The sequence below is a fragment of the Canis lupus genome, chromosome 34 (genome assembly GCF_003254725.2).
Source record: "Canis lupus dingo isolate Sandy chromosome 34, ASM325472v2, whole genome shotgun sequence".
NCBI lineage: Eukaryota > Metazoa > Chordata > Mammalia > Carnivora > Canidae > Canis > Canis lupus.
In genome coordinates, this window is record NC_064276.1 from 36390601 (window position 1) to 36418413 (window position 27813).

The window sequence follows — 27813 nt, forward strand, 5'->3', positions numbered from 1 at the left end:
CAGGAAAGGGAAGGAAAGAAAGAGGAAGAAGCGAAAAGGGATACGCGAAAGAAAAAAAAAGAAACAAAAAGAAAAGAAAAAAGCAAAGAGAAGAAAAGATAGGAAAGGAAAGGAAAGAAAGTAAAAGAGGGGAAAGGAAAGGGAAAAAAAAAAGAAAAGAGGGTGCCCGGGTGGCTCAGCGGCTGAGCGCCTCCTTCAGCCCAGGGCGTGACCCCGGGGTCCCGGGATCGAGTCCCGCGTCGGGCCCCCTGCACGGAGCCTGCTTGTCCCTCTGCCTGTGTCCCTGCCTCTCTGTCGCTCCGTGTTTCTCATGAATAAATAAGTCAAGTCTTAAAAGGAAAGAAGAGGAAAGGAAAGAGGAGGCGGGAAGGCGGCCGAGCAGCGGGCCCGCAGGAGCGCGGCGGCGGCGGCGGCGGCGGCGGCGGCGGCGGCGGCGGCGGCGGCGGCGGCGGCGGCGGCGGCGGCGGCGGCGGCGGCGGCGGCGGCGGCGGCGCTACTCGGCGGATTACGGCGGGGGCGGGGCCGGCGGCCCCATGTGGTCCCGACATCACTGACATGGCGGAGTCGCCCCGCAAACCCGCCTGGTAGTTATTGGAGCGGCGGCGGCGGCCGGAGGAGGAGGCGGGGAGAGCGGCGGCGGCGGCGGCGGGAGCAGCGGCGCGGCGGGGTCCTCGGCTGCCGGCCGGGAAGGCGTGGGCGGCCCGCGGGTGGCGCCCCGAGCCCCGCGATCGGCCCGAGGGCAGGTAGGGCGCGCGGGGTGGGGGCGGGGCGGGGGCCGGGGGGCCGGGGGGCCGGGGGGGCCGGGGGGGCTCGGGACCCCCGCGCGCGGGAAGCCCCGTCCGGACGCCCGGCCCGCCGACTGCGGCGCGGCCCGAGCGCTCCCGGCGCGCCCGGCTTCCCGGGGAAACTTGGCGCCAGACTTGGGCTCGGGCCGGGGGGGGGGGGAGGGGGGGGGGTCGGCCGCCGCCTCGGGGTCCCCCGCCGCGGTCCGGGGTCCCCGCGCCCCCCCCCCCGCCCCGGCTGGGCCTGCGCGTGGACGGCGGAGAGGAGCGGGTACATTTTTTTGCTGAAAAAAAAAAGGAAAAAACCCGGGCAGCGCCCCCCCCGCCCGCCCCGTCCCGTCCCTCCCGCAGACTCGGTCCGCGGAATCGGCCCCCCCGGAGTCCCCGCGGCAGGATCGCGGCCCGCGGGCGGGGGGGGCGCGGGGCCGGGGAACCTTCGACGTGTCACTTTCCGAGGCTGAGGGCGGGGGCCGGGCCGGGCCGGGCTGGGCGGGTCGGGGGGGCGCGGGCTGCCCGCGGCGAGGACACTCCCCCGCCCCGCGCCGGCCACCTCCGCGCGCCACGTCCTCCCCGCCCGGCCTGCCCCCGGGCCCCGCTGCCGGCCCCCCCGGCCCCCCCGGCCCCCCGGCTCCCCCGGCTCCCCCCGGGCTGGGGGCGGCGAGCCCAGCGCTGCAGGCCGGGCGGGGAGCGGCGGGCGCTCCGGAGAGCGGGCGGCGCAGCCCGGGTCACTCGGCCACGCCGAGGGGCGCCCCGGCCGCGGGGGGGAGGGGCGGGGGCCCGCCCGCGGCTGTGCAAGGGCCCGGGGGTCAGGGGAGCGGGGGCGGGGGCGGCGCGCGGGGGGGCCGAGGCGCGGGGGGCTCGGAGCCGCGGCCCCGCTCCCTCCCCGCGCGCAGCCCCGCGCCGCCGTCCGCTCGCCGCCTCCGGAGTCGCAACTTTTTATTCTCCCTTCAGCCCCGCGATTCCTTGAAACATTGTGGGATTTGGCCGGGATGCGCCGACGCTCAGCGCGCCCCCCGCCCCACCCGCACCCCAGCCCATCCCATCCCCACTCCCATCCCCACTCCCACCGCCATCCTCATCCCATCCCCACTCCCACCCATCCTCACCCCCATCCCCACTCTCACCTCCATCCCCACTCCCACCCCCAGCCCCGCTCCCGCCCCCCCATCTCCCCATCTCCCCATCCCGGTGGGCTTCGAGTCTCCCTTCCCTCCCGACACCCAGGCTTGAGCATGTCTTGGAACGGGACACCTCTTTTGTTGGGTGGGCACCTTCGATTGCTTGCCCGCTTAGTTTTTAATGTGCAGCTAATTTGATTTGCATTTCCTCCAGTTTCCAGGCCCTGCTAGGGAAAACTGAAGGAGAGGAGTAAGCCACTTTTTTTTTTTTTTTTTTTTTTTGGGGAAGAGTGGCGAGAGGTGGGGCATTAGGAAAGGGGAGGCACCGCGGTTGTGGGCAAAGAGTCAGACGGAGCAGACGGACCCGGAAGAAAAGGAATCTGCTCTGGAATAACACTTTTTTTTTTTTTTTTTTTTTTTTGAGGCTACAGGCCTTGGGCAAAAATGCACTGCTCTGTTCTGATTTCTCCTCCCCAGAGTTGCTCTTCCACTGTTCAAGTTAAAGCTGTGACTCTGGGGGCCTGGATGGGCGGGGGGCAGGGGGCAGCCCCATATCCCAAGGAGGCCAGGGGCCCTGGTTGTGTGCCTTGTGGGGGGGGGGGGCTTGGTTCCCGTCATTGGGGACAGACCTTCAGTTTCCTGGTTCCCAGGGAGCAGCCGTTAAACAGAGTAAGAAGTCTCTGGGCATGTTTGTGGCCCTGCAAGGGGACCTCATCCGTGAGGGTGTTCATTCTTACATTGTTTAGACACTAGAGGGTCACCCACAAACTGGTTAAGAATGAGGCCTCGCTGGTAAAAAAAAAAAAAAAAAATCATTAAAAAGTTGTGTTTAGACTCATAATGTATGCGTTTAAAGCGTCTTGGTTTAAATACTAAGAAAAACTTGCTGTAAAGATAGTGTTCACTTAAAAGAGATGTTAAAAGTGCAAGATACCATCATGGAATAAGGGTTGTAGTTTCTAATTACAGTATATACAGTTTCAGAAGGATATTCCCGTAACCTTTTAAGACAGACTTTATAAATAGCCCACATCGGACTGTGGACTGTTGGAGAGCCAGTCTTCTGGGGTTTTTGCGAGAAAGCTTGAGATTGGTTGCAAGGCTACAGGAGCCTAGGTAGTAATTTATTCAGAAGGAGATTGTGCCCCTTTTGCCTCACACTTCATTTAACGTGGTAGGACTTGGTAGTGCCCTTCGAAGTTCGCCAGGAGAACTTCTTAAACTTTGCAGTTTAGGAAAATGAGGCCCGGGGGGGGGGAAAGTGGCTTGTTCGGGGTTGCCACCATTGGCCAAAGTCTGATAGAGGGTTGTATTGGTAACTACTCTTTCTTGGATATCTGAAGTGTCCTAAGCCCTGTGTGTGCTTTTTTAAGATATATTAACAGTCTTTAAATTTATGTGATCTTACGGACATTTTACAGACAAGGGTATTGAGGGTCACAGGAATTAAACTGGTTTGTCTAAGATCGCAATGCTCCCGACAGCAGGGTTTTCTTTGGTGAGGGAAGTGGCCCTAGACCAGTGCTATCCACATCCAGTGTGGCAGACACAAGGCTCCTTAGCTGTTGTGCCTTTGAGATGTGGCCGGTGCAACAGAGGAACTCCATTTTACATTTTATTTACTTTTAAGAAATATATGTATTTACTTTTAATCATTTTAAACTGCTACTTGTGGCTCGTGGTTACCATATGGAAATCACAACGTAGAACTTTCTGACTCCCCAGTATGTTCACGTTTAACTGGATCATGCTGCTATTTAGATCTAGTTCGCTGTTTTTTTTTTTTCTTTTTTTTCTTTCTTTTTTTTTTTTTTTTTTTTTTTTTACCACCAGAAGATGCTTAGATTCCACCTTCTAATGGAAGTTAAATCCTGAGTTAGCTATAGCTCAGTTTTGCTTTTATACCTTGAGTGGATAAAATGAACACTTTTTTTTTTAATGCTTACGTAACATAGTTTAAACTGATGGACAGAAATTTAAATGACATTTTCTTGTTTGGAATTGCTGGAAAGGCAGAGCATGTGGATTATTTTAGCATAATAAAGGAGTGTAAACAGGCAATATGAAATATCATTGATGGGAGGCTAAAAAAAAAAAGGTCCGCTAATAACCATGTTTACCTGCTAACCATGTTTCATATGACTCCATAAGTGGCAGGTAAATAATACAGAGAAACCATCGTTCACTTTTCCTAATGTAGTTGCAGAATTAATCTGAAGAATTAAAATCATTGCTTTACTATCAGAGAATAAATTCAAATATAAAACACTAGATTTCATCTATGACTTGGGAAGAATGTATTTAAGAAGAAAGCAAACAGCCAGAAATACTCTTGGTGGCAAATGGTCAAGTAGTTTTCTGATTAGTGAGTTTAATTTATCTCTGTTGCATTTTAGAATTCATTTGATAAGAAGGAATTTCAACGACTTTCTTGATTTTGAATGAAATAGTGGAAATTCGAGCTTCTGTTAAAGTGAGCATTTATCTGGATTCTATCCATAAATGTCCAGTAACTGAATACGTTGTTTTTTTTTTTTTTGGGTGGGGAGGGCATACTATTTTCAGGAAAAGACAAATGATAAAGTAATCTTTTTATTAGAATTTTTAAAGAAGTAGCTTCTAGGTTCATTATAAATCTATCTGAATCTGTTTGCCTTTCATAGTTATTGTACTTCCTAGGATTAATTGCAGTTCATGATCCTGATGCTAGAGCATTACAGGATCCTGAAAGACCTACACTTGTAAATCAGTTTTAAATTGATCTGTATTACTTTAGTGTAATGTGAATTGCATGGCCTCCAGCTCTCTCAGACTTGTAAATTCAATTACAGGTAAGTCATTAGTTAATGACACTGTTGAGATAGCTGAAACACCCTTTTCATACCCATTCCTGACCCTTGGGAGCATAGTTATTTTCAAGGAACCAGGATAAAGACCACGTTATAAATAGGACTACAGTGTTCTCGTGAGTGTGACCAGTATGGGAAACACCATTTAACTCATGATACATGGTTCCAGTTTTCGAACGTCAAGGCGCTTAATACAAATGAGAGACTTACTAAAATCTTAAAAGATGTTGAAAGATGGGCAAATAATGGGCAGGCATTAGAAATCTTAAATGTCTAGTGAGACCTGCCAAGGACTTACTTTACTTTTTAACTGTGTATTTTTCATAAACTTCTGAACCTCTCTCAGTTTGGGTTTCCTGATTTTGTTATAAAGAGAAGACATCTCATCCATACTTTTTATTTTTTTTTAATGGTCATCCAAGGGAAAAAAAAAAAATGGTCATCCAAGGGATTAATGAGTCAGTATCGAAAAGTGTGTGGTAAAGCCTTATATTCTGTTATATTCCAAACTTTTAAATAGACGTTCCTGATTTATTACTTTGCACCTTTTGAGGGACCTCCAAATTGCAAGTGGACAGTTTGAAAAATAATTTTTCTATTTTTGATGACTAAATAAAGCTTAAAGCTTTGGATTGCTGTGTTCATTTTCTCCCTGTCCTGATAGAATAGTTGATTTGTGACCTCTCACAAATTGTACTGTGCGTAAGTCATCCCGCTCCATGTTTTGGAGAAGTGTTTCCTTAGATGTAGCTAATAGCTGGCTAGCTTTGCTGACGTGGACACGACAGTCTGCTTGATATGGGGTTTTTCTTGGGGGAAAGAAGTGTGCAATCTTTCAGAGGAACTTTGAATACTGAATGATAGAGGCATAAGGCTTTAGTCATTGTATATTATCTTAGCCTATTATTTGAACTTTCAGTAATTACAGCTGAGAATGGGGGGGAGGAGAATATTTTCAGGGTAGAGGGAGCTTTGCAACTTACCTGTGTTTCCATTTTAGAAATCATAATTGCCATTTCTTAACATCAGTGAGGTTAATCCATTAAATGAGAGTTTTTTGTGGTGAGATATTTTCAAGCGAACCTAAATTCTCATCCTTGTGGCAATTGGGAATCCACTTAAGTGCTTGAGGAGAAGCTTTATTCTTTAGTTTACTCGGAATGCCTTTGAATATAAGAAAATGTTCATAAGTGCGTACACACACACTTGTTTGCCTTAAAATATAAAGTATGGTGGGGTCGGTGGGTGGCGCAGTAGGTTAAGCGTCCGACTCTCTTGGTTTCAGCTCAGGTCATGATCTCCGGGTTATGGGATCAAGCCCTGCATAGGCTTTGTGCTCAGCGAGGAGTCTGCTCAAGTTTTTCTTGGTCTCTCCCTCTGCTCTTCCCCGCACTCTCGCACTTTCTCTCTCTCTCTGTCTCTCAAATAAATCATTAGAAAAGTATAAAGCCTATATGGTGTTCTGTGTTTCAGCAAGGCAGAAAATACTTGAATCATTGTGGTTAGTTCGAGGCAGGGCTCTGTAGAAGTCAAGCCCAGGTTCACTGGGAGGAGGACTTGATACTTGGGTGCTTTGCAAGGTACATCTCTGGAGAGGCTGGGCCCTAGCTTCTCCGGAGGGGAGTTGTCTATGGTGCAGGTTTAGGGTCTAGGATCAGTCCTTGTGGACCAAAAGTATGTGGGGTTGGGAGAGGCGATAGGGGAACGGAAAGTTTTTAAGCCACCAAATGTAAATAGAAAAGGTAGATACAGTGTTGAGCCATCTACCGGTGGGGGTATTTCTCATTTTGGAAGTGGATCCATCTTTGAGTCTTTGTCTTTTTTGCCCGTAGTTGAGATGTGCAAGGTTAGCATTCTGAAACTCCTGGATTGTAATTTTCAGTGCCCTTGACCGATGAGATGCCCTTGGCAGTACTCATTGTTGTTTCAGGCACTGGCTCCTAGTGTTTTGTTTCTTTGATATCTTGACAACTGCTTGTCAGTTTTAAATAGCTGGAGGGAGAAGATTTTAGTGAGATGGTATTGAGCCAAGGTTAGCTGTATTTGAGATTCTAGTAAGTATCTGTTTTAAATGGTTGTATTTAAGTTTAAAATTAATTTGATTTCATTCACTTGTTTATGGCCTCAAACGGCATTTATTAAGTTCTAGGCTAGATTCTTTGTTAATGGAATATTCTACGATGACTTTTTTTTTGGGGGGGGGCAAATGCAAAGCATTTTTTAAAAATTAATTCATAGGGGTATTTTGCTCATATTTTTGGAATGTTGTGTAGAGAATAGTGTCTGTCACCGGACACTTAGGGCAGGGTGGTGGCAACTTTGATTCTTTGATCCTTTCTGAAATTTGAGAATTGTTAAAATTGGAGGACTTACAGGCTATGTTTAAAAAAAACTAAATTTATATTTGAATTTAAAGCTTCTGTTACATCCCTGTTTTGACTCTGGAAGACAAAGATTTTTGTAAAGGCAACCAATCAGAAAAGTTTACTTAAACTAAGTAGAATACCAACTCATAGTCTTCAATTATGAAAAGCTTTCTGTTGAAATAATTGTTAGAAAATTGTCTTTATACACAAGCAAATGTAGTACGTTTGAGAAGTAATTGAAAACCCTAAAATCCCAGGAAATAGCATGATTTAATTTACTCTTAAGGGACTCAGCTTCTCCACAACTGGTGAAAGAGGGGTCTCTATTAAAAATAACTGCATTGTTCTTGATGTAACTAATTAGGAATTTGCAATTATCCAGGCAAGTCTAGGATACAGTTTGGTTTCCTACTCTATATGAAAAGGTTTTACTGTAACAGGGGTTTAAATAGATTATAAGAGGGAATATTTCCCAAATTAGGAGAACAAGCTACTTTTAAGCACTTTGGAAAAATCAGTTTACTTAAAAACAGTGTAAAACTGCAGTAGGGATTGGAGCTAGTTCTGCTGGGCCTTTCATCGAATCGTAGGAGCCTTTGGACACTGGGGGGCTTACTCAGTGCTATCCCAGGCTAGGAACAGTTTACTAGTAAAAGTTAGAACTATATTTTTGTATGCAGAGTAAATCACAACAACAAGCAAATATCTGTCACCCCCTCCTCCCACTAGTAGACTCCAGTTAGGCCTGTTGATTTGTTTTGGAGTTTTTCTGTTGACATTCGCTTCCCTACTTGTTAAAGTTCTTTTATCACCTGTAAGGACTTGATGACAGATCGGTGAGAGCAGGTGTTAAAGGTTTAAGAACATCATTATTGCTTTTAGTTGCCCATCTCCCCTGCCTTGTGGAAAGGCCTGCGAGTAGTATTTAAATAAGCCCTTTAGGCACCCTCCTCCTCTGCTTTTCCTAAAGCGAGACCTTCCTGGGCTGTTTAATTCCAGGTACTGAACGAACTGACTGGTAAGAAGAGTAAGGGTCTTTAAAAAGACCTCTGTATATTTACGTCCAGTTACTCAGACAATGAACTTTTCTAGTATGTGACTTTCTAGGGGTCACATTGACCAGTTTTTATAGTACAAGTTGTATGTGCGGGATGCTTAATATATTTCTAGGATATTATGCTTCCTTTTATATTTTGAAGTTTTTTTTTTTTCTCAAACTGTATCTTCCGTTGTGTAAGTTTAGGCAGAAAATACTGTCTTTAGATATTGTTGTTTCTGGTTTTTCTTGGGGCTTTTCTTGTCTCAAGAGAAATAATTCCAATTTAGAGTAATAGAAGTAAATATTATTCTGAATTAGTGAATCAGAAAAGACTTAAAAGTACATTGGATTGGAACCCTCTTGTATCGCTGTTGAGAATGTAGAAGGTAGAGCTTCATGGAAAACAGTTTTGTGGTTTCTTGAGAAATTAAATATATAATTATGTAGCAACTCCATTCTTGGTATGTACCCCCTGAAATAATTGAAAGCAGGGACTCCAACAGATTCTTGTACGCCAGTGTTTATAGCAGCAGCATTGACAATATCAGAATGGTGGAAACAGCCCAAGTGTCCATTCACAGACGAATGGTGTACACTTACAGTGGAATACTATTGAGCCATAAAAAGGCCTGGAATTCCTCTACATGCTACAACATGGATGAACCTTGAAAACGGTATGCTAAGTGAAATAAACTACTTACAAAAGGACAAATACTGTGTATTTCCACTTCTGTAAGGTACCTGGAAGAGGTAAATTCACAGTCAAGGAGTAGAATAGAGATGAACGGCGGGCTAAGGGGAGGGGGCATAGAAGTTACTGTTTAATGGGGATAGAGATTCCATTTGGGGTAATAAAGTTTTGGAAATGAATCTTGGTGATGGTTGCACAACATTGTGAATGTACTTAATGCCACTGAACTGTGTGCTTAAAAATGGTCAAAATGATACATGTTTTGTTATGTATATTTTACCACAATAAAAAACAAAGAAAAATATGGAAGGAAATTTATTCCACACCATCTCGGTTTGTCTCTTTGCTCCCCCTTGGTCTGCCTCCTTGCCGGTTTGTAGGTAGTTGTGTCCATGTCCCCCCCCCTCCCCCCCCAATCTCTTTCTTTTGCATTCTAAAGAGAGATTCCCCTAGGCTGTTTTTAGAGATGAGAGTGTCTTCATTTTATTAACGGTCTTGAATTTAAGAAACTGTTTAAAAGTAATAGATCTCTGGAGGGGGAATAAAAAAAGACATTTTAATATTTAGACGAACCAGGTAGTTTATTAATATCTACAGACCACGTAGGCACATAAAGGCAACGTAATCAATCCTGAATTTCACTGTGAGTCATCTAAAAACCAGGGATGTACAATTAGACTTGTCATATTTTCTATTCCATTTGATCATCTTCAGTACTTTAGGAAAAAGTTTGATTTCCACTCAGAAAAACATTCTAAGTCCTCTCAGTTTGTACTCCTGTTGGCAGTGTTTAGGTGCTAACATTCTTCAGTTCCTTAGACTAAACCCTGTTGGAAGGGATAGAGTGAAAGGATGTAGTATTCTGAACTTGTCCCAGGCAGCTAATAATTTTGTGGTAGTTCTTGCACCCTGAATGTTGGTGGGTTTCTTTTTTGTTTTTTGTTTTTTTTTTCTTCTGGAATATTGGTGTTGAGTTTGGGTAGGTCGGTTATAAAAAGATGGCAGGATTTTCATTTAGGCGATTAAGTATGAAACTTAAACATCGGGTAGAAAGCGCATGTTAGGAATACTGGAACTATACAAATTCAAGTGGAAAGATTTGAGTACATATACAAATAAGTTATGGGGAAAATTATATTAATTATATGTGTGTGTAATTAAAGTAATTAAAAAAGGCTTTGTCATCCATCATATCTCATTAATTCCTGGACTCCTGGTAAACAGTATGAAGTTGCAAGGGTATATGATGGTAGTGAGTGTGTGCTCTGCTGTGTGGGTAATGCTGTATTTTTTTTTGCTGTGTATGGAAATAGCATTCATGCCAGGGCAGGCCATTTTCGTGGCCTACTCCAGAGGTACTCTCCTTACCAACTGATATCAAAAGGCAATGAGAGCCCGTGATCTCTTTATATCTAGCAGGGATATAAAGAATTATAACATGTTTCCAGAATGCTCTTCATTGATTTTGGCCTCCATGAAAGAAAAGAATGGCCCTTTCCATTCTGCATATCCTCATTACGTTCCAGAGCTTTATTTTAGGTCATCTGTAATTTTCTTTAAATTCGTCTAGCACTTTATCTGTACTTTTGAGAACACTTGTCCTTTTCAGTGTTGTCCGATTGTCTCCTTGTCCCCCCCCCCCCCCCTTACTTGAATGTAGGGATGATTACTAATTGAGGGTCTTGCATGGTGAGTGCGTAGTAAATGTTCCTTGGATGGTTGAATGGATGGATTCCCAGGCTGAATGTGCCATTTACACCTCATGCCTCTCCTCAGGTGCTCCGTCAGTATATCTTCCACTGAAGTTGACCTCTTTGAAGCATGGGCGATGTTGTGGACATTTTTGTTTCCAACAGTGTTCCTGGGGTTTTTTCCCCTCATAGTAAGGATCTAATAAATATTTAAACAAAGCAAAACAGAGGCATGAGTCACCTTCAATGCAGGTCTGGCTTTGCATTTATTACTTTTTTAAAGAAATGAAAGGGGCGCCTGGCTGGCTCAGTCAATAGAGCATACAACTCTTAATCACGGGGTTGTGAGTTCAAGCCCCATGTTGGGTGTAGTTTACCTAAAAAAAAAAAAAAAAAAAAAAAGGTTTTCTAGAGAATAAATGGACTTTTCCATGTCTATGTTAGGTTGATCACTGATTTTGAAAATTTTAACAAATAGCTTCCATTTCTGTTCCCTAAAACTGGTCCTTGATTATGTATATTTTGCATATCCATTGGACTCAGTTTGGGAATTGATAAACTAAGAAAGTTATTTTATGAAAAAGGTAACTTTTTAGAGATTTGTAGTAATTTAAAATAATCCTTTTATAGGGAAATTCTAGAACGGTGACAGGAAGGGATAGAACTAAACCAAAATGTGCCTTGCTGAGGTGTTGGGGGCCCAGCTGAGGTAGTTGATTCTGTTAGATTGTGGCCAAACCATTTGGTCTAAAACTAAGCCATGGAGAAAGGGTCAAAGAGCCTATCATGGAAACCTGAGGAGAGTGACCTCAGCTATTTGAAGGTGAGGAGTTTTACCTTATTCAGAAGGTGGAGTTAAAGTATGCTGGAGAAGAGAAGAATCTCTTAAAGCATGTATAACCATGAGTGGGTTGGAGGGTGCAAGGGGCTCTTACTCATTATGTTCGGGGTAGCATCTGGGAGTTGTTAGTTTATTAAGTGTTTCAGGTGAATGATGTAATCAGACAAGTTTGGGAGATTGACCTTATTGACCAGTGGCTGGAAAGAAGTGAGGTGGAGGGTGAGCTTTGGAGACCAGAGGGACTCCAGTTAGAATTAGGGCAGAACTGAAGGGTTCAGACTTAAAGTGATTTTATCCTCACATTCTTTGAGGTAAAACGATAACCAGCTCTTGGCAGTTTTATATAGAAATGAGTTTAGGACACTTGTCATTTGTGCACTAAACTTACAAAACACTCTGACCACAAGTCAGATGTAAAACATAATAATAGTGACCAGTAATTCCCAGGCACCTACCATGCACCAGGCATTTCCATATATATATATATATATATATATATATATATATATATATATATATCCATCCCATATTCATAAGCTTAACTCTGAAAGGTAGATATTATTTTCTGTTTTTCTGTGTGTTTCCAGTATCTCCAGCAGAAGCTGGTACATACCAGGTGCCCTATAAATGTTAAGTGAATTGAAGATGAGGAAGGCATGCTCGAGAAGGTTCAAAATGTCACCTAGACTGATTCTGGAACTTTTTTCAGCTGCCTCACACTACTTCTCAGTAGTTCACATGACCTATGCCTCATCTGTATCTCCAGGCTTGGAGTACTGCCTGTGTTCCCAGGTAGCTAGCTGGATTCTAAGGCCTTCCACGTGCTCAACCTGTCTATTGCCCAGAAACCTAAAATTCATTTTTGAAACAATAATAATATTCTGGACCTTTCCCAAGAGATATTCCTAGCTGGTTTTCTGTAATAGCAACTTAATCTTGGGATGAGAGAAACCAGAGAATAAAAGTATACTTTGTAGAAAGTGATATAGAGGAAACCCATTATAGTGAATGGAAAAAAAAATCTAGAGCAGTTGGTTGGGAAATGGTAGTGAAGTTTTTACCTTATTCAGGCATTTGAAAAACTCTGGGAGGTTTTTCACTGAGTGGCAGTTCAGTTTTGTTCATCTTCCATCCCTCCCCTCGAAGCCTTTCATTTAAGTTAATTTACACAGAGCAAGATCCTGTCTTTCTAATTTGCACCTGGAAAAGCAGAGCCTGCTCCTCCTAATACTAACCCTTTCTCTCCTTTTAAGGCTAATAGTCTGTGGTGTTTGGGTTGTCCCAGAGGCAGCCACAGAGATGGGACCAGCACAGAACCGACTAGAGGGAGCCTGGTCTCAGCTCAAAGCAGCAGCTCCTGTGGTTTAATGAAAGGTGACCTCAGGATTCAGAGGAGCCCTGTGCTTTCCCAGACGGCCCAGGCTAAACCTGGGGAGCTGGCAACCCTAAATGCTTCCTTTGTTAGAAATCATTTAGTTCTCTACTCCATCTTTAGAAAGTGAGTTCACTGAGGTGAGTTGAGGACAAGACTCTGAAGTGGGGCCCGACTTGCCTTCCTCCTGCGTGCGGGCGGTGTGGACCAAGAGGCTAATGAAGGTGCCGCCCTCAGGGTCTCTTCCCTCGGCGGGTGCTGCTGCTTCCCAGAAGGGCCCAGAACGAGCTAGCCAGCTAGCCCGGTGCTGCTCTGGGGATTGTGTTTCCACAGAACGGGGAGGGCCCCATTAGAACCTGCTTTCCTTCTTTCTCCTCTGCCCAGGAGGGGGGCCGTCGGTGCGGAGACATGTGGGCCTCCTGTCTGGGCAGCCGGGGCCTGGGACGTCTCCGCGTGCTCCCCGCGTTCAAGGCCGGCTGGGGGCAAGTCTGCAGGTTACCCTGGCTGCACGTCAGGAGAATACTTAACTTTTAAAAATCTATTATAATCCCTTAAAATGTAAAGAGAACAGTTTCAAGCAACTATTTAAAGAAAAGAATGTGTTGATTTTGAGATTTGGACGTTTTATTTGCTTATTTTTGTTTTAAATTGCTGGGACCATCTTCTCTCACCCTTATACGCTTTTGCCATCATCACCCCAAAGGTGGAAATTTACTTAATTTGGGGTAAGGGATACCACAAGTAGCCCAGGTATGTAGTCTCATGTTCAGAGAAATCATACAATCAGTAGTTTTGAGCCCCTTAGAAAGGTAGTAAGTCTGATTGTTAAAAAAAAATTTTTTTTTAAGAGATTTGGGAGGAGAAGAAATGGGTAGCAACTTATAAAAGGTTTATATTTTTATTTAAGCCTTTAACAGCACATGTCTTCATTTACCAAAACATTTCTTCATTAATGAAGAAACACAGTTATTTCCAGTTCTATTTGCTTTTGACATATTTTAATCCCACTATGTGATTACTGAGCCGTAGCCTTAACTGGATCTTAATGATACCTGTAAGAATCCGAAGAATTTTAAAACCTAGCTTTTTAGACTTTGCCATTTGCTTGTTATATTAAATTTAAACATGGAAACAGTGTCACTTCCTATTTATGTTTCACTTTCTGATTCTCCTGAATTAGTTCAGGGTTCTCAGAAGTTTGTTCGGACCTATCAGGGCATAGTAGTTGGCTAAATCGTGAAAGAATGACGGATTCAAATAAATTTCGGTACTAGATTACCTAAGCTTCATTTTATTTGGAGTCACTTGGGGTCCCAAGTGTTTGCCATTAAGTTGCTAGTTTTGCAGGTTTTCCTTCTTTGCTCTTTGTGAACAGCGGGGATTATAGCCCGAGGAGGGGAGGCCAGGATTTGGGAAGGAGGTAGCACCAACAAAGGTGAGCGAGTTTGTTCCTATTATATTTCATGTGGGATGGCAAGTTTTCCAAATTCTAGTTTCCACTGAGTCATCCATGAGTTCAGGAGAGGGACAGTTCCCGTCTGCTGTCAGGTGTTCTTCTTGGCAGATGAATGAAGAACCTTTTTCTTTTTTAAAAAGTGTTTTTTTTTTTTTTTTTTTTAATACAGATAGCTGCGTTTGTATATCTTCAGTTAATAAGGTTTCAAGAAATAGCTTTCATAGAAAAATAACTTTCATAACATTTTTCATGAAAAAGTATACAATAATTTTCTAGAAAGTTTGGTGGCAAGGTAAAGTAGATGAAAAGGAAATACCTTTTAAAGAAAGTCATTCTTGGGACTTCTTCAGCTGCTGTCTGTAAAAGCAGATTATCCCCTATGACTTTTATATTAGGAGGGCATGAGAAACTGATTCAACTTGGAATTAATATTTTTGGTAATAAGGTAGATCCTTAATCATCATTTGTAGTGGAATGATTGAACCTGTGGGCTCTGGAGAATAAGACCAGAGGTTGAGACTGCACCGGGCAGATCTTGGACTTTGGTTAAATTACTCAATCTCAGTGGCCTTTTTTTTTTTTTTTTTTTTTAAGATTTTATTTATTTACTCATGCACAGAGAGAGGCAGAGACATAGAGAAGCAGGTTCCCTGTGGGTAGCCCGATGTGGGACTCGATCCCAGGACTCAGGGGTCACGCCCTGAGCCCAAGGCAGGTGCTCTACCACTGAGCCACCCAGGTGCCCCCTCAGTGGCTTCTTAAACGGGAATTATTAGGACTCTCCGGCTTGGTGTACAGCTTTAAACAAGGGCTTAGCAAGTGATAGCTGCTATTTTGATATTTTGTTCACTGACTACAGACAAATTTAACTGTTGGACATACTTCTTAATAGGATGATCGTTATTTAAAAAACCTTCCCAGTTATTTTAAGTGTATATGAATGTTAGCCTTCGGTTTTCTCTTGGCCTTGCCACTGGCTCTTTGGATATTATTGTATAAGTGACAGCCTTGCAGCTCTTCTCTGAAGCCATGCTCAGAGCTCTTTGCCTTGGTAGTAGTAGTATGGGCAGAAAATGAAATAATATGTGTAAGTAGCCCTTTGGGGGGAGAAAGAAGCATGTCTGAATGCCAAGCAGTACTAATTATTCCAAGTGTTACTTCTGCCAGTATTTTTCTTCCTTCCTGCCCGCTCAGAGAGGTGGTCCCTTTTAAAGTAGATATATGACAGCTCTGCTTCCTCTCCTAAAGTGTAGGATGAAAGGAGAGTTGTAATAAAGGAGAATCCCTCCTTCCCATTCCTTCTCGCTTTTCTTGTGGATGTTGTACTAACCGTTTTTAAGAGAGGAGATCAGACCTTGACATCAGTGGGTGAAACCATGGGGCTCCCAAGACCTGCCTTTCATCTCTGGGTCACCACCTCAGACGGTGTCCCCCATTTCTGTGATGGCGTAAATCCACCACTGCTGGGGAACAGTGTGCCGCAGGTTGAGACCTTGAAGTATGTCTGGAAATCTTAGCTACTTTTGCTACTCATCGTTGGGATGCCCATTTCTTTAGAATGACATGGCAGAGGTGTCCGTGAATAGAATAGTTTTCTCTGCTTTGGCAGTTCCTAAACCTCACCAACTTCCTAAAAATTGGGAGCAGGGGTCTGAAAAAGTAAGAGAAGAAAAACAAAACTGGGTTTTGCCTGGTTGTTTACTGGCAGGGTTTTTCTAGACATAAACACAGTTGAATGGAAAGGATAATAGGGATTGGAGCCTGTCTTGCTCCATGAGAGTGAATGAGCCACTGTTAGACCTTAACGTTGGAGGAAAAAAATAACCTTCACCTTTATTAGAAAAACAAAAACAAAACCCAGGCAGTGAGTGTAGGCTAACTGATGAAAATTAAAGGTCAGTTTCTTCGTTGCCCCACCTCAGTGCATGCCTCAGGCCATGTTAATAATGGCAATCCTATTATTTTCTTACAGAAGGCAGGAAATGCTGTCTACACCCATTAGATTTGTTTGAGTGCCCCCTGGCTGGAAATGTAGAAAATTAAATTTTCTAACTTGCAGGGAGGGGGAAAAAAATCCTACAGTGCAGCATAGAAGGTGACTGTTGGTCTGGGACAAGAACAATGTCATTAAAAAAGAATCACCTTGATATTCTTCATCTCTATTATACGGACATTTGGCCTTTATCCACGTTGAAATCATGAATGGATTTTTTTTTTTTTAAGATTTTATTTATCCAAGAGAGAGGAGAGAACGTGCTTGCGCAAGAGTGGGGGTGAGGGGCAGAGGAAGAGGCAGGCTCCCTGCTGAGCTTGGAGCCCAACACGGGGCTCCATCCCAGGCCCTGGAGATCAGGACCGGAGCCCAAAGCAGACGCTTAACCCACTGAGCCACCCAGGCGCCCCTCGTGAGTGGATTCCTGCACGTTAGGTGTATAGAGAACCTTTCTGAATATTGTCAGAACTGGCTCAGTTCTAGACGTCATGCCACAGGTTTGCAAACTTGCCCAGCTTCTCCCATCTCCCACTGGCTGGCTGTTGGAAACTTGCTTGAAGGAAGGCTTTGTCACAGCTTTCTTTCAGAAGATAAGTTCACTTTTGAAAAGCAACATTCATGTTAAAGAAAATCTGTTTATTCATTAGGGCAGTCAATTACTTTGTCGTCTTAATAACACTTAATAACAAGAAGAGAAATTTGGTATCAGTTCATGTTACAGAGAAAATACGTCAGCCTGTCCCTGCATATCGTAATCATATTTTTGTGTCTTTGTTTTAGACGTTCTTTTAAAATGTGATTTTTTTTTTTTTTTTAAGCAAGCTGATACCCCTCCTGTATCTTTTCTTTTTTTGAACAAGGCAAAAGCTCTTTATTGCTATTTGATATTTGCTTTATTGGGATGTTCTGTTACAGATTCTCGGTACATAATTCGTTCTCCTAAGACCTTCAAAAGCTATTGGATTTTCCCAGAAATACGTGATGAAAGGAGAATCTTAAGTTGAAGGGACTTGCTTAGAATCACAGGAGTAGCCAGCACTTGAAGAAGCAGATGTTTCAGTCTTTGTGTCTAGAAGAGGTTAAAGAAACCATTCTATTTAATGGATCTGTCATTCATGTAGAACAGAATGTCTTGGGTTCTGTGGCTGAAGCACCATAATTTAAGGTTGTCATATTTGTTGCATTGACCGTATACTTAGAACTTTTTCTTTGCTTTCTAAAATGATCTCTTAGAAAGGAGTCTGTAATATCTTTATGGGAAGAGAACGGTGAACCAGGGGAGCCTTTCTGAAGGTTGTCCTTTCTCTTTGTCTTAATTCCTAAAACTTTTTGGCAGTTTGCCTTCAGTGGTGACCATTTGGCTCCTAATAGGTTGCTTCTGGTTGTCATCAATTCCAACATTTTTCATGATGTTTATTTTCCTCATTCGTTCGTCACCGTAATTATGTATAAGAATAAGCAACGCATGGGATTTTTTCTTGGTAATTGTAGCATATGTAGCTTATATGTGTGTTTTGTAAAATTACATCTTAGCAGTAGCACATGACATTGAACATATTTTGGGGACATTTTTAAAATCCATATTTATATTTCGTTTATAAAAAGGATCTGGCTTTCTGTTAGCTTTTTCCATAATAAGGGTCTCAAGAACCATAGACTCCCTCTCCTTCAGGTTTGTGTTGTTTTTTGTTTTTTTGTTTTTTTTCTTTGACAACCCTGAGATTAGTTCTCCTCAGGACTCTTGACACTAATTGCACCCTTTGGCGTGGGGAATTTGAAACTTCCATATAAAAATAGAATTAAAGGGCTTTGAGAAATTTCACCTGATATTCAGTGAGTGTTTGGAAGTCAAATGTTTTCATCTGAAAAATTGTTTTCATGGGTGCCTGGGTGGCTCAGTGGTTGAGCATCTGCCCTTGGCTCAGGGCGTGATCCTGGGGTCTTGGGATCAAGTCTCACATTGGGCTCTCATGAATGAATGAATAAATAAAATCTTTAAAAATAAAATCCCACTATCTTTCACTTTTTTTTTTTTTTTTTTTTTTTTTAAGATTTTTAGTAATCTCTGTAACCCGATGTAGGGCACGAACGCACAACTCCAAGAGTCACACGCTCCACTGACTGAACCAGCCGGGCACTCCAACCATCTTTCACTTTTACATATTCAGAGGTTCACTATAAAATTGAGTCACAAGAATCCTAAGGGAGAACATTTGGGAATTAAATGCCAAGTGGCTCATTATGGGGGTCCTCCCTTCAAGATGGTTTACACTACACAGCATTTAATAAGCAACAGTCAAGTGAGGCCAAAGACCTCTCCTAGCTACCAGGAACTGAACACCTGGTTAAGTCTTCACTTGCCTGCAAATTCAAATATGTATTGCCTAAAGCTGAAAACGGGAAGGTATAGCTCAAAAGATGCCCAGCTGGTTTAAAACATTTCAAAACTTTATTTATGTGACAAAAAGAAAGTACATAAGCAAGGGGAGTGGGAGAGGCAGAAGCAGGTTCCCTACACGGGGCTCCATCCCAGGGCCCCGGGATCATGACCTGAGCCGAAGGGAGATGCTTAACTGACTGAGCCACCCAGGTGCCTGGTTTAAAACATTTCAGAATGAAGATTCTTCTGAACCAAATCGTTCAAAAGAACAGCGAGCGCTAGGAATAAGTGCTCCACGGCTTCTGTTTGTCTAAAAGTTTAAATTCACTGAACTATAGATAAACATCCTTATACGCAATCATCCGTTTAGTACCTGGAAAAAAATACCATTACGCTAAAGGTTAAGCAAGTTTATATAGGCTATCAGGTGTAATGTTTCCAATGATTACTTTTCCATGGCAAAACACGAATTGCGTTACTGATTAAGAAAAATAAACAATAACGCCTAAATTTGTATCCTTGCCCTGATTTCTTGCCAAACTTGAACGCACCAGGTGTATTTCAAAGAAATAGGTTAGACAATCTATAACAAATTCCAGCCAGTTGGTTAATAATCTATACGTAATGCATAACCCAATATAGACTATGACCATAGGGGGTGGTAGTGGTATGTTCACGGCTGTAGGTGAGAGTCGGGGGCATAGAAGAGGAGGGTAAGGCACATTCATGAGTCGGGCCCCTGCCCAGGCATTCTTCGGTGTCCCCAGGTTATAAGGTTGATGACCCACTGTGGTGAGAGAAAACCCTAGTGGCCCACATCGTACTTCTCATTTCCCCTTTAGAAGTAGAAGGTTGTCGGAACGAATGGCCTTGCATGAACCAGTACCTGAAGCTTAGGGAGGCTTCGGTTCAGTCAGCTGTAGCCTTGGAGTCCAGCTCTCCAGGTGTGTGGAAAGGAAGGGGCAGGGAGCCTTCTGATTCCCCTCTGGGTTCTCCACTAGCACAAATTCCTTGAGGGCAGGGACCATGCCTTTCCTTCTTTTTTCTTCTTCTTTTTTTCTTTCAAGATTTTATTAGAGAGCCAGCATGCAGGAGTGGGGGGAGGGGGTAGAGGGACAAGCAGACTTCATGTTGCTGGGGAGCCTGACCCCGGCTTGATCCCAGGACTCGGAGATCATGACCAAAGCGGAAATCAGTAGTTGGCAGCTCAACCGACTGAGCCACCCAGGCGTGCCACCCCCCACCGCCCCTTTCTTTTTATATGGTGTCTGGCAAACAAGTAGTGTGCGTAACTGTTTACTGAATCAACGACTTAGTGGCATTTATGACAGCAAGACATTGACACCGATATCCCATGTGTTTGAACCAGGAAGAAACTTGTTTGATATTCAGACTTGTTTGATTTTAAAGCTGTGTTCCAGTTCTAATTCTTGGAAGTATGAGATTTGTACTTTAAGAGAACTGAGGTCGGGGTGGGGGGGGGGGGGGTATGGGCACCTGGGTGGCTCAGGCTGCTTAAGCATCTGACTTTGGCTCAGGCCCTGATCTCAGAGTCCCTCCTCCACCCCCATATTATCTCTCTCAAATAAAAATCTTTACAAAAAAAAAAAAAAATTCCCAAGTTGCTTAAAAAAATAAAATAACTGAGGTGGGAGACCTGGCTGGCGCAGTCAGCGGAGCATGTGACTCTTGATGGCGGGGTTTCAGGTCCGTGCCCCACATTGGGTGTGGAGATTATTTAAAAACAAAATCATTTAAAAAATAGATGAAATTACTGAATTGCCTGAAAATATGTGACAATCGAGTGATTTTTGGGTGTTTAATGATAGGAATTACTTGTCTGGCAAATAAAAAACCCACTCAAATGAGCTTAAGCAAAAAAGTTGAATCTTTTGGACAACAAACGAAGACCGTGTTCCTGGGCCTCTTGAGGTCAAGGAACCAGCCCTGAGAAGTTGCCAGGAGCTTTGCTATGGTTGCTTTTCTTTCTCTCCTCTCTCTCCTTCCTTTGTGATCTTCTGCTTCCTCTGTGGAGTCCATCCTCCGTGAATGGTCGATGCTTCTGAACTCATAAAGGTTTATCAGTTTTTATTTTTTTCCTTCCAAAACGGCAGAGTCTGCACATTACCTCTTAATAATGAACCGAAGGCATTGCTGGTAGATATATTGTTACAGCCATTCTGAAGCAAATTCTTTTCCCAGTGTGTCATTTACAGTCTGACTGTGGGAGGAAACTTACGTAAAGGAAGAATGCCCACTATTCAAGCAAACAATGATATCTATATTTTCCCGTTTCTTGTTTCTTTAAAATGAACTGCAGTGAGACATGGCCAGGTTGATTTCTTCCCTTAAGTCCTCTCAGAAACCGTGCCCAGTCCATTAATTGCTTTGTTCAGTGGGCAGGAAGTGGTTATGTTTGTACAAGTTACACAATCTTGACTAAGTTGGAGCAAAGAACCAAGGAGATCTCTGATCTTTCCCCCCCCAGAATTAACTTTTCTGTTCCACAAACGCTTGCATGATGCATGAGCCTGGTTACTGGGGGACACTTATCAAAAAGCCTCCTTTATTTAAGTGTCAGAATGTCTGCCTGTTTCAGGATTCTGAGAAAAGTGGTTGCATGAGATGCTCATGCTGGTGTGGAGGTTAAGTTTGTGCAGTTAAGTTTTACTTCCTTCTTAACAGTTTCTTATGCATGCAATAAAGAAGTCAAGCTGGTGCACTGTTGGCATTACCTTGAAGAGTCGGGTCCCCCCTGGGTCCCCCACCCCTCCTTGCAGGCCGGTTGTAAATTTAGTCTTTTTCTCTTCTGTGGTTGGCACGTTCCCCCTCCCCACCCCTATGCTCATGCCTCTTAACCTGTCTCTAGTACCCCAATCTTCTACTTTTCTGCTGAAATCCTGAAAGTGAGATTTTTCTCCCTGTCACTGCTTGATGAGGCTTTAAGCATTCTGATGGACTCTGCCTTGTGAGCAGAGCTGATTTATATGTATAATATTTCTAAGTGCTTTTCTCATTTGTGCGTTCATTCATTCATGCATCCTTCTCTCATCTTGATTTCGGTTAATTATTTCCTGAAGTCCGTAGATCACGGAGAAAAAATACACTCTTAACTAAGCGAAGCGAGTAACTAATAGAGATAAAAATGAGAGGAGAATGAACAAAGAGGTGAATTTAGGTGGAGTCAGAAGGTAGTTTCCCCTCTCTGAAATGTTAGTTACTGGTGACTCCTTTGGAAGAAGTAGGATTGCTGTATTAGCTACTGTGGCAAAATCACATGTGTTCCCTTTAAATCATTAGGGTTTCCCTTTGGAGTGAGCCTCAGCCACTACTTATTTGCTTGTATCTTTTGCTCCCTTTCTTCCTTGTTCAATATTTTGGAGGCAAACCTGGATTTTTGTGTATTTTTGTCCTTTTTCTTCAAATGTTCCATAGTCCTTCAAAATTACATAGCATTCTTGGTCTTTTCGTGCTTGCAGCCTGTTCTTTGCACTTTACCAGATCACCTGCCTCACCCCAGAAGGTCTTCAAAAAGTCCTGCTTTTCCTTATAAGTCTTCCTCCTATTCAGAATCTTGCAGTTGTCGATGCCCTCTCCTCCTACACCATTCCTCCCAGAAGTTTCCTTTGATGGTGATACTTGCCTTGGAATTTCCCCTGGAGCCTGTTAAACCCTTCGGGAAAGGTAATCCTGTCAGCATTCACTTCTCTTTCTCTGGTTCCAAATGACTAAGGACAAAGAATCCTCCCTTTCTGCATTCTCGTGCTGAGGATTCTTGGGCTTCAGAGTTTCTGCTCCCGTTTTCTTACAAGGATATGAATTCTCTTGCCACCTCTTGCCACTGTGCCTGATGAGATTGCCCATCTCCTCCCTGTTCTCAGCACAGGACGTGAGGGTTTCATTGGAAGTTGGGTCAGGACACTCAGATACCAATAATTTGGTAATGATTACTTGATGCTTTGAAGGCACATACACAAAATAGCTTCTTTAAGAGGTGAGCTGGGTCGAATGGGGGGTGGGAGTAGTTGGGGGGGGGGGCGGAGACGGATGGGACTGTCATTAGTACTAACGAGTTTTCCGGAGCTCTTCCCTCTGAGTCTGAATTCATCCTCAAGGAGGAGGAGTGTGTTCATCAGAAGAGTGAGACCCATAATTGCCTATTTTCTATTTATTTGTGATCTATCTGCAGTTTAATTTTGTGATCAGTGTTTAGCTCTTGTTTCCTTGTATGTAAACCTCCTTGTAACTTCTCTGTAAGAAACCGTCTGCTACCAGACACATTTTCAGATTGTTCAACTTTAAAATGTTTTTCTTAAGGAATAAGCTAGTTCGCCAATGGAAAGTGTGACTTTAGAGATAACTTCCATGTCTTTGAAATCTGGAAAAAAATACTTGGAGGAAGTCCATCGCCACTGCTGGTCGACATCATTGGGCTCAGTATGCTCTGGGGGAGGGTGACCAAAGTGAAGCCCCTGAGCTTTCATGTTACTCTTATGAGCATACTACATGAAACTGGCTTTGAACTTCTCATATTGACGTTTTTGGCAGAGGCGTTGGGAAGTTCTATTTCCATTCACCATTATTGTGTGTACCTGGCATATAGTAGGCTCTCCGTTTGGTCTGTTGGATGCATGAAGAACGAGGTGCTGCTGTTTGGTCTTTTTCGGTGGAAAAAGAAGTCTGTACCGACTTGATTGATCACCATTGATCTTGGGTTCACCCCTGTTTGCTCTGTGTATCATGTGACCCCACGATTATTGCAGCCTTACAGCATCCCAGTCACTGCAGGGGACAGACTCAAAATGTCTAGCAGATTTGCACGCACGGTTTCTGGAGAACTGAACTGTTGACATACATAGGTCTCCTTCTGGTTTAGAGATGGCTCTTCTTAGTGAAACTTGCAGAAGATCCTACTTCCTGCCGGTGAGCTAGGGTGATAGCATCGCACCCTGAAAGTGCCACCTGGTTCAAACGCCACAGGATCGCTCTCAGTTTGGAATATTGGTCAGCGGGCAGGTTTATGTGGAAGCACTTTGTTTTTACTACATGTGTAAAACTCCAGGGAACACCGACTAGGATAGGAGGTGCTCCCTTTTGGCCGCGCATTAGCAACGTGGCAGTTACTGATCTGTCATTTACTTTGAAAAGGCATTGCAAAGTTTTGGCCTCATGCCTGGAGTAGCTCCAGATGGTCAGAAAAGATTTTTGTACTGAAGTCAAAGAGTATATTGCAGTGATAGAATTGGGCTTGTCGCGTTTATATTAGAGCATTGACTTCTTACTTTATCCCTCGCTGAAGTTCTTACTTAATTTTTTCCCCCCTGAGGAGGCGGGTGGAATATGGAATCATGTTTGGAATACCTTTGTTCTTGGGGATAGTGACTCAGAGGTGGGGTATGTGGTCTCTCTCCTTGTTTTGTCGGCCTCGGTACCCCTGATATTTAGTATTTACAGAGGATGCATGAAGAGTTGGAATGTAGAGCTATGCCAAGACCATTCTGGTTGATTTGGGAAATTCTGGCCAGAAGCTTCATTTGGTGTGTGTGCTGATGTGATAAACTGGCTGTTAGCCCACAACTGTTGTTTAGCGGCTTTCCTTAGTCGTTTGGCCCATCTCTGATGGGAGCTGGTGTTACTTCATCTCTTCTCATGTTTCCCCATGATTCTGTGGTTGATAGAGTAACAGTGAAGTGTAGGTGTTCCAGTATGGGTGTGAGGTGGGGCTGGGGAGAGGTCAGGGTGTTCACCAGTGCTTCCCAGGCTTGGGTCCCCTGGTCGCGAGAGCTTCCCGTCCACGCCTGACCTTACCTACCTTCCTTCCTGTCCTGGAAGGGGAACGATGGGAGTCCTATTTTCTAGATGAGGAAACTGAGATTCCCAAGAGAGGATAATCTGCCCCCACCCCCCAACCCTGGTAATAACCAAATAGTTCTCTTTTGCTGCCTGCTTATATACAATTTTAGAGAAATTTTATTAGAAGTTTCATGCCCCTTCAGGTTAGGGGTGACCACAGGCTTCAGGAAATACAGCTCATTTTCCTCTGGAAACCCGGAGATGGTTGAAGCTGGATCCCTTTAGTAAAGCTTGGTCACAAGGCTCAGATTAAGACCTAAGCCCCCAGGCAGGCTGCTGCTCCCACACAGTTTTCGGTTACCCTTGTGGTTATTGGGTAACAGGGTGAGTCCGAAGAACACTAGTGAAGCGTCTGTCCTCGAAGAAAATGCTACCCATGGGGAAGTGGCCTTCAGTTTGCATACCACACGAAGAAATTTCGGTCTCTTTTGAGATGTTGGTATGTAAATTGAGGACAATGAAAAAAAAATCCATCATTTTGGTTCTCACGTTCTCAGGATGGTCCAGGTGTTTGACGGAGGCAGCTTTTTTGAAGCACTTGGTGGAGAAGCAGCCGGCCAGCACACAGTGGTCCTTCACCTGGGCCTTGTGCCGGCTCGGCCTTCTCCTAGCCGGTAGCTCCTCCCGAGTCCCGGCTTTGCGTGGGGTAGTTTCTAACTGGGTGATTTTTCTCTGCGGACCTGAGACCCTGTTAGCAGTTTTTTTTCCCTCTGGTTCAGTCTTCCACGAGCTTCCAGAAGCGTCCTCTAAGTTGTTACTCTGCTTCTTAATTTTGTCTTCTTAAATCTGCTGTCGAGATGTTGTTTAGGTGGTATTATTTTTTTCTGTAGATTATGACACTGTAATTAGTTCACGAGTTCTTTTGGGATTGGATCCTGAACTGCAGGGATACCCTGTTCCAGTTGGTGTGCTTTTTGAAGTCCTGCTACCTTTTTGATGAGGAGGATCAAAGTGGAGTGGAGGTGGGTTGGTCTGGCTTAATGTAAATCGGATCTCCGAGGCTTCTCCTCAGCCACAGAGGCCCAGATCAGGGCTTTCCTTTTAGTTGCTGTTACTGAATTGTAATTATGAATGGCACATCAGTGCTGTTATTTTATAAATGATCATAAAATGTACATTTTTTTAAAAGACAGCTACCATGAGTCTTAGAGCTACAGTTACATCAGGAATTTTTTTTATCTGAAACTGTTTTGGGTGGGTTTTTGGTGCAGTCTCCCTGTATCAGGGGACTGGAATGTCCTCACCCTTAGGAAAAATGATTTGAGGCCTATTAAGTGTCTGTAGAAGATTATAGTTTTTTTTTTTTTAATGATTTTATTTATTCATGAGAGAGAGGGAGAGAATACGTGTGAACTTGTGAGCAAACACAAGCAGGGGGAGGGCAGAGGGAGGGAGAGAAGCAGGACACCCCCCCCTCCCACCAGGGAGCCTGGTGTGGGGCTCCATCCCGGGACCCCGGGATCGGGACCTGAGCCAAAGGCAGCCGCTCAGCTGACAGCCACCCAGGCGCCGAAGACTGTGGCTTCTTGGTGACTGTGGTCGAGGAGACCGTCCTGCAGAACAGGCTCCCTCCGAGCCCTTGGGAAACCAGGAATCTTCCCTACGACTTCCCCTCATGACTTATTCACGTTTTAAGGGGTTTCCCCTTCCTGTTTGTTTTGAAGAGCCTTCCTCTGAGGATGAATGGTAAAACACTGGTTTTTAGGCCCCCCGGGGGTGTGGCATCGTGGGGTGTCCCGGGGTGTCCTGCTCCCGCCCTGCCCACGAGCACTGTAACCCCGTTCCCTCGCGGGCCCACCCCACCGAGCCGAAGCCCTGTTCCAGCCCCACAGCACTTTCCAGGCGCTCCTTCGCTGTCCGCACCTACCTGCCGGTTCTCCCCCCGCCCCCCTCGGGCTGGGGGCTCCTCTGGAGCGATCGGAGGCTCACCTGTCGTGGCCGCAGCATCCCAGGCCCCGTGAGCCGCCCGCCGCCCTCCAGCATTCCACTTGGATGAGCACCGCTCTCCTTCCAAACTGCTGGGCGGGGATTTGCGCCAGAGAGGTTTCTGAGGAGTACTGAAGTTGTGGGTTTTTTTTTTTTTTTTTTTTTTTTTTTAAGATTTTATTTATTCATGAGAGACACACAGAGAGAGAGAGGTAGAGACCCAGGCCGAGGGAGAAGCAGGCTCCATCCAGGGAGCCCGACGTGGGACCCGATCCCGGGTCTCCAGGGTCACACCCTGGGCCGAAGGCAGGCGCCAAACCACTGAGCCCCCGGGCCGCCCCGAGCCCTTCAGTTTACAGCCAGAATAAAAATGTTCCTGTGTCACATATGCGTTGTTCCTCGCATTACGTGGGTCAACTTGTGTTTTTGCTGAGAAAGGTCATTGTCAGCGTCCTTGACCTGGTGACTGCTCACTGCCCGCCCTGCAGGAAGGTCGCCCCAGTCAAGCCTCAGGAGGTGGCCTTGTTGGGCTGGTTTTGTGTATCTGAATGGGATCCCAGCAGGATTTCTTTGGTATTTATTTATTCGTGGGACTTTGCTAAGCAGAACGTTTTGTAAAATGTTTGCTGGCTCTTACGCAGCCTGAAGCCCCAGTGAGCAGATGCAGGGTGGACACAAAGGTTGGCTCCTCAAAGAACTAGGGAGTCTGAGAAGTTCTGTCCAGGACCCTTAACCTCAGTGGCCGGCCTCAGTTAGTGGGCGCCCGGACCCCCTTCGCCTTCAGCACCCAGCCCTCCTCGACGCCTCCCCTGCCAGCACCCCGCAGTGTCCTTCATTGGATGGGCCCTTTTGTCCTCTGTCCTAAGTAGGGGAATAGCCTGGAACCATTTTTTTTAGTGGGGCTACTGAAGTAGTTTACAGGCTGAGGCCGTCTATTCAGACAGCACTTTATTGACCAAGCCAAGCCGTTTTCTATATGTTATTTATTGCGTCATTTTCACAGGACCCTGCGAAGTAAACAAAGTGAGGATTGTCCCAGTTTACAGACAGGAAGACCTAACGCGAGAGGCATGCTATTGCTAAGGACCAGGGTGCCTAGCAAATAGAGTGAACAATCGGGCGAGAAGTCCAATCGCAATTTCCTAGTTCCAGATCCCCCTCGCCCGTTCCAGGGCATGCTATGATTTCAAAAGTGAAGCTCCTCTAACTGAAAATCCATAGGTGCATATGTCTTCTGCACTTTTAATGATAAGAGCGTTGAAATATTTTTACCGTGCTGACATTTTCCTTGACTGTTAGTAGAGTATCTTGACATTTTTATAAATGACGGATAGAGTTAGAAATCACTTAGGTCACCATAATTGTGTAATTTTAGATGTTCAAATACTAAACTGGGATCCATCAACAGAATGCAGCCTTAAAAAATAAAAAAGGCCCATCTTGAGTAAAGAATTAT

At 44.5% G+C, this 27813-nt stretch overlaps 1 protein-coding gene across 1 annotated transcript in view; it reads left to right on the forward strand.

Moving 5' to 3' along the window:
* Positions 1-601: 601 nt before the first annotated feature.
* Positions 602-27813, forward strand: part of FNDC3B (fibronectin type III domain containing 3B) — a 339644-nt gene continuing 312432 nt past the window's right edge. The window contains 1 exon segment of the mRNA XM_025425602.3: positions 602-743. The gene's annotated coding sequence lies outside the window, so the exon portion shown is untranslated.